The 7348-nt window shown below is 40.1% G+C and overlaps 1 pseudogene; it reads right to left on the minus strand.

Annotated features, from left to right (window-relative positions):
• Positions 1-7140: 7140 nt before the first annotated feature.
• LOC112308101 (U2 spliceosomal RNA) lies at positions 7141-7348 on the minus strand (annotated as a pseudogene).

The following is a 7348-nucleotide window of genomic DNA, read 5'->3' on the forward strand; positions in this document are numbered from 1 at the left end:
TGCATTACATTACAGCAACTTTATCTAGATACACTGTTTGTGTTGCTGTCAAAGGAAAATATCAGAAGCACCTGACTTCTCAGTCAAAAAGGGAGTGGTGAAGTGAATTATGGTACATCCGATAATGGCCACTAATGCAGGAGAACTATATGATATATATAGAAAGGTTTTCAACATATATTAGGCAGAAATAAAACAATCCAACAACCAAGAAAAAAACACAGGATAGTGTTTATTAAATATTCTTATCTGAATACTAAAGAAGAGATGCATACATATATCCATATACCTACTACATATGTCTACGTATTCTGAGCACAATATAGCAGAGTTCTTTTAACAGTGGCTGCCCCTGTAGAGAAGGACTCAGGGTCTTTTCATGATTTACCAAGTGCGCTATTAAAGCACAAGGTGATCATAAGTGCTATATAGTTAGAGTAATTCCAGATCCCTTCCTTGGCACAAGAGTGGGAATGCATCTCCCCAAATCCTTTTTGAGATTAGATCACATGACTTGCTTTGGTCAATACAACGTGAGCAGATACAAAAGGAGTCATGTCTGAGTGGAGCTCTTAAGAGCTCAATGCCCAACTCACCCTTCCGTCCCAGCCACACTAAAAGCAAGTGCAGAGATAAAACCTCCACCATCCAGAGTCCCCGAGTGACCACGATGAACAGAGTTCTCCTGCCAAACCACATCTCGCTGTCTCTCTCACAAATGTAGAGAGAACAAGAAATACACCTATGTTATCTTAAGCCACTAACAGTGGAGGTTGCTTATTATGGCAGCATGGCACAGCCTATTCTGATGGATGCAATGTACAGTCAAGATTTCTATGTATAAAGAAACATAAACCTAGCAATTACATTCAAATGTTTTAGTATTTTTAAATACTAAAGGGAACAATGTGTTCTAAAATAATAAATTGGTTCATTCATTCATTAAGCAAATATTTATTGAGGGATAAATATGTCCCAGGCAATTATAAGCACAAGGGAAGTACCATTAAATAAGACAGACAAGATCCTAACTCTTGCAATTAATGCAAATAAATGAGGAAGAAGAGATCAGGTAATAATATGGGCTCTGATGAAAATAAAAGCCACATGGTGTCACAGGAGGGACTGGGTGACAAGGCTGGGTGGTCAGAGAAGCCTCTGGGAAGAAATCACTTCAGCTGATGGTTGCATTACAATGATAGTTCTAAAACCACAAAGAAGTTTCTTTAAACTTCTCCACAGCCTCCAAATATTCTCAAGTAGGCCTACATTTCATTGTATGTCAGAATAACACCATGAAATAAATTCCTCACAGCAGATAAAGTGATGGGGTAATAGAGTCCTCAGTAGAAAACCCAGGAGGAGGTCCTGCTTTCACCGAGAAAGTGTGGGACCATATTTAGTTACACCTGCAGATGGAACCGATAGAATCCTAAGTGGAGACAGAAGCAAATGTTGGCACCTCTCTAAGTGGGGAGGCCTCCAGTCGAAAACGTATCCCATAAAACATCAATCAAGATAGCAGTAAAAGGGGTGAAATGCATACACACGTAAAAACAATTGAAAACATATTTGCCTAATTATACAGACAAAGATATCAAGACCAGTGCTGAAAGGAGATGAAAACCTAGGAGATGGGAAATCTCTGCTCCAATGGAACCCAACACCAGGGCTGGTAACAGGGCCTCAGGGACAAATGCCACCAATCACAACAACATTAAAGATTTAATAAAGCCTGTGAAGTGTTTCCAAAGAAAGGAGGATCTGAAAGAAGGAAGCCACAATTCTGCTTTTATCAGCAATTAGTCTTTTATATTTTTATATCAAGCGAACTTTATTAAATCATTCTGCAAAGGTCAAGAAGGATGTGTCTTTCCTGATCTATTTTCATATTTCATGACACAGACTGAGTAACTGGATTATATACACTGTATTTCCAAAGACTGGAAGACATTTATGCTCAAGTGTTCATTTCCTGTGGTGTGATATTAGTCACTTAGACAATGGGGGTTTATACGATGCTTGGTATGTGTAAGAACTCAGCCAATTCCTTTTCTTTTTTTCTTTTTTTTTGTTTTGGTGCCTGAAAAAATCTTCCAGTTACCAGCTGTCAAAAACACAACTTAACTGATTATCAATAGAAAAAGCAAGTACTTCCAATTCATCTGTACAGGCATAAGGAATCACATACTCCAGGTTGCCACAGTCAACACTTTACAGGAGGTATAAAATCCATTTAGCTGCCAGATACTAATTTATAAGCTACCAAATTTCTTGTAGTCAAGATATCTTCTTTTCCCAAATATTGGAGTGATGCTTGAGACTCAAAAAGTCTGCCTAATCCTAAAGAGGACCCCAATATTTAAATTTTTATTGCATCATTGTGACAATCATTTTGAAAGTGACAATGATACAACAGTACACTCTATGTATCTTTCATCCAACAATTTAACATTTTTTTTGAAAATTCACAAACATTATCTCATTTTTCTTTCAGCATCTCTAACAAGTAGACACTGCCTAGTATCATAATCCCCAATGCAAAGAAGCAGAAAAAAACCAAATCATCAGTAGTTGTGTTTGGGTTATGGCTCTTCAAATGAATTATTTTCTTCTTTCAATATTTTTCTGTGTTTTCTAATTTTCTTTAATGGACCTTTTTTATTTTCGCCATGAAAACAGAATTGTCAACATTTGAGGTAAATACTAACAATCATCATTATTCCCATAGCTGACCCCATAAGGCAAGAATTGAGGTCTTTTCTCGGTCTTATTTTCACCAACCCATTGGCCTCTACACCACACACTCTTCTTCACTAAGAAGCAGAGAGACATGTCTTTTATCTCTATACCCAGTAGGGAGGGAAAAAGAATTAATATTTCTTGAAAGTTCACTATGAGCCGGAGCTGTGCTAAAACACATAAAATTAACCCAGTTAATCTCACCATCCTGTGAGCTAAGTATTTGTCACTTAATTCTGAAAATGGCAGCTCAGAGAAGCTACTGCTTCAAGGGCATAAGTAAACTAATACCAGGAGACCAAATCAGCATCCAAACCCCACATCTGACTGATTGCACAGCCAGTGGTCTCTCCAGTATGGTGCACACAGGCCAAGTCTTATCATCTACCCTCCCAGCATTTCCAGTACTGTCTCCATCCAACACATCCTCCACAGAGCATGGAAATGAGAGAGCATTCCTCCTGCACTTGAAAGTTTTCAGTCACTTCCCACTGCACACAGAACCCAACCTAAGATCCTTCCTGTGGCCTACAGGTGGGGTGGCATGACCCACCCCAGGCCAGGTTCATCTTGGGCCACATTCCCCCTTCACATACCAGATGTAAGGACCTAACTTCAGTATCTCAAAACAAGCAAAGCTCTTTTTCAAATCCAGGCCATCGCGTATGCTGTTCCCTCTACTTAGAAAGCTCCTGTATTCACTTCACAAAGTTGATTTCTTATTCTCTGGCAGGCCTTCCCTGATGCCTCAGTCTATGTAGGTCTTGTTACTCTCTCTTTGCATCTTATTCTCTCCCTGACCAACACTCAGCACAATTGCTAATTATATTTGTGTTTCTTTACCCATTTATATATATCCTCCCTACCTGAGCTTCAGAAGCCAGGAACCAAGTCTGTTTGATGAACAACACATCGCAGATGCTAACACAATTCCTGCCTAGAAGAAGGTTCTCAAAAAGTATTTACCAAATACTGTATTTTGCAGTGTATAATGGGTGCTTTTTTACCCAAATATTTGAGGGAAAAATAAGGGTTCACACTATACATTAGGTATACCTTGTATCTTATGTTTTGTAATTATTTGTTACATAAAATTTCTTGTATCATAATATGTTCAAAAATAAATTGTAAAATTCCTTTATAACACAAAAAACAAGTATCTAAATATAAATAAGTAAATAATTGAATTAAAAAATTAAAACAAAAGATTTTTTTCCTGAAAGTTTGGGCCAAAAATGTGGGTGCACATTATACACAGCAAAATACGGTAGTCATTATACCCATGTATAATGTGCATCCTTATTTTTCCCTCAAAAATTTGGGCAAAAAAGTGTGCACTATACTCAGCAAAATATGTAAATAAATTAAGAAATTAGATCTCAGGCCCCCACTTCACATTCTAATTGTTAACAAAATTTTTCACTTTTATTCCAAAGGTCGTTTGGCCCGACTGGGTCTGGCTCTGCCATCAGTCAGCACTGGCTTCATTCTTATCTTCAAGACCGTGTCAGTGACATTACTGGGAAGTGATTCTTCCTTCCCTCCTGACCTTTGCCCTGGGTTCCGCTGGACCCGTCTGACCCAATACATGGCTGCTGCACAACTGACCAAAGTTGGGACTCTTTCAGCAAAGAAGACAAAGGGGAATGACCCTTTGGGGAGTCAAACAATAGATCACTTCCTTTCCCGGACCTCGTGATTAAAAGCCCACAGTCCTGTGTCTGCAGCAAAATCTGCTCACAGTGTCTCCCCAATGAAAACTAGAAATGCTTCTCTCCAAGAGATTCTTGACATCCCCAGTGCTGTTAGGAATCAGTCCTGCAGCTGTTAGGAATCAGTCCTGCAGCCAAACATCCCTCCGTGGGTGAGCACAGGGGGTGGGGGGCTCTGGGGGCCACTGCCTCGGACTGACCCTTGCTGTGCTTCCTTTGGGCCTTAGAAACAGACCTGTTTTCATGGCAACAGCTGCAGTAATAAGGCGCCGTCAGTAAAGACTCTTTGGAGCAGAGGTCAGCCTATTATTTTATTGTTTGTAACTTCAGTCCCATTAGTTTTGGAACTCTTGGTGGTAAGAGGGAGTCCATTTTCAAACTACGACCCTATATGGCAAAAGAAAGAAACTATGAATACATCTTCTCAACATACTACGTTCACATGAAGGAGCTATTTTGTGACTTCTCCATAGACGGCCGTTAAAAATAATCCTTCTGTGTATGTCAACTATAATTTAAAATAAATTTAAAAAACAAATAATCCCTCCATTATTTTAGCAACTTGGAAGATTAATGTGCAAGTTTAAAAGCCAAGAAACACATTTAACTATCTGCATCTTATGATTAATGTGGTTAAATAATAATATTAATAACTAACATTGATTATTCATCACCCGCCAAGCACATTGCAAGATAACGTTTAACCCTCAACAGAGTCAATAAAGGCACCATAACCACATTTCTTTCTTTATAGAATTTAAAATTACTTTAGAGAAATAAGATAACACCCAAAATTATAGAACTAGTAAAAAATTTTAACTTGCTGAACCAGAATTTAAAACTTAGGTCCTCAGTCCCCCAAGGTCTATAGCACTAGGTTACACAGCCACCACTTTCAGAATGATGTGTCATTTTTAAGGATTTTGATAATGCAAAGGAGTAGAAAGAGGGTTGTCTCAGAAGAACATAGCCCCTACTTTGGAATCCTATGAATTTCAGCAGCTTGGGGGTCTTTTTCAGCCTATCCGTGGAATCCCTGGGTGGAGATGCAGTAGTTCCCATCTTGGGTACTGTCCCCAGCTCCAAAAGAAGCTCTCCAAAATGCTCTTTCCAACAATGTATTGTAGGTTGTGTCTGCCCCTCCCTGCTCTGAAACCCTAATCTAGCAGCCTCACGTGCACTTAGGAGGAAACCCTTATGATGCCCCTCAAAGCCCTGCAAAAGCCAGCCTCTGACATCCTCACCAGTGGCATTTCCACCACTCCCTCCTAGCTGGAGTGGTGGAAATGCCTTCCCAAATCCTTCCCAAAAAATCAGTCTAGTCTGCAGTCCACTCAGACCCTACTCCTGAGCTCCAAGTGGGGCTAAAGAAAATCACTCCCTCCCCTGGGCGCTCCCTGCTGCTCCACAACCTCTGTGTCCCAAGACAGAGTGCTTACTGCTCCCCTGAGGCCACTTTAAGTGCCCGCCTCCTCCCAGTCACAACTGTGTGGCCTCTTCTTCCACCTGCTAACATGCCTGTGTTCTTCCCTACTTCTGCTATTTAAGAAGAAAAGGTTTAAAAGTATACTCTCTGTCCTGAATAAAGCCAGTCCCCCTAAATCCCTCTCATCCCCTCTGTACTCTGCAAGGACTTGCTCACTTCCATCAGTGACCTCTTTTCTTCTGCATCTTCAGCATCTCTACACCAGTTTCCTAGGGCTGCTGTAACAACCTGCTGCAAACTTGGTGGCTCATAACAATAGAAATGTATTGTCTCACAGTTCTGGAGGTTAGAAGCCCAAAGGGATATCAGGGTTGGGTCCTCTTGAGGGTGCTGAGAGAAAAAGCTGTCCCATGCCTCTCTCCCAGCTTCTGGCGGTGGCTGGCAATCCTTGGTGTTCCTTGGTATTTCTTAACGTGTAGCTGTAGCATTTCAATCTCCGCCTGTCATCACATGTGTCTGTCTGAGGCTCTTGTCTTTTCATAAGGACTCCAGTCATATTGGATTAAGGGCCCACCCTACTCCTCTGGGACCTCATCTTAACTTACATAGTAATGACATCTGCAGGGACTCTGTTTCCAAATGAGGCCACATTCCCAGGTATGAAGAGTTAGTACTTGAATGTGTATTTTGGGGAGACACAATTCAACCCACAAGAATCACCCATGCCATCAGCCTATTCTTCTCAGCCTATGAATGTGGTTAAATCTCTCATCCTACCAATCCCTCTCTTATTCTCAAACAAATATCTCCAGCAGATACAACTTCCTAAATGCAGGTTTATGTGTCAGTCACCTATTAGACAGCCCTCCTTGGATGTCCCTGAGACACTTCCCCATAAGTAGGTTATGCCCAAAAATGAACACATGAGCTTCTCCATACCTATTCCTCTTCCTCCTGCTTTCTTTATCTCGGTGCAAAGTACCATCATCAAGCCCATCACCCAAGCAAGAATCCTGGAAATTACCCCAGATTCTTCTCTCCCCTCACCCTCCTCAATCAATCTGTCCATAAGGCCTTACATTATCAGCAAACTATAAAGAAAAAAGTACATTAAGAATAGACTTTAGTATTTAAATCAATCAAACAAGTGAATGTGTTGTATTTAAGGTAGAAAGAACTATCCATCTGATGCATAATAACCAAGTATAAATGGTAAAAAACCATTTGATTCCATTCAATAAATGTGTCAAGTAGGTTGACAATGAATAAAATAAAGTTGGAAATACAAAAATAACCAATATACTGTCCTTATCTTCAGAAATTTAAACTATGGAGGAGACAGAAAAGTTGCAAATAGTTATGAAACTGTTTACATGGGCAAGTCTGATGCTCCAGATCTCCTGGAACTATATTAAACTGATAAGAACAGATACTACACTCGATCTTAGCCAAAAGGCTGAGAAGCAAT

This window comes from Desmodus rotundus, chromosome 2, assembly GCF_022682495.2.
Source record: "Desmodus rotundus isolate HL8 chromosome 2, HLdesRot8A.1, whole genome shotgun sequence".
In the NCBI taxonomy this organism is placed as follows: domain Eukaryota; kingdom Metazoa; phylum Chordata; class Mammalia; order Chiroptera; family Phyllostomidae; genus Desmodus; species Desmodus rotundus.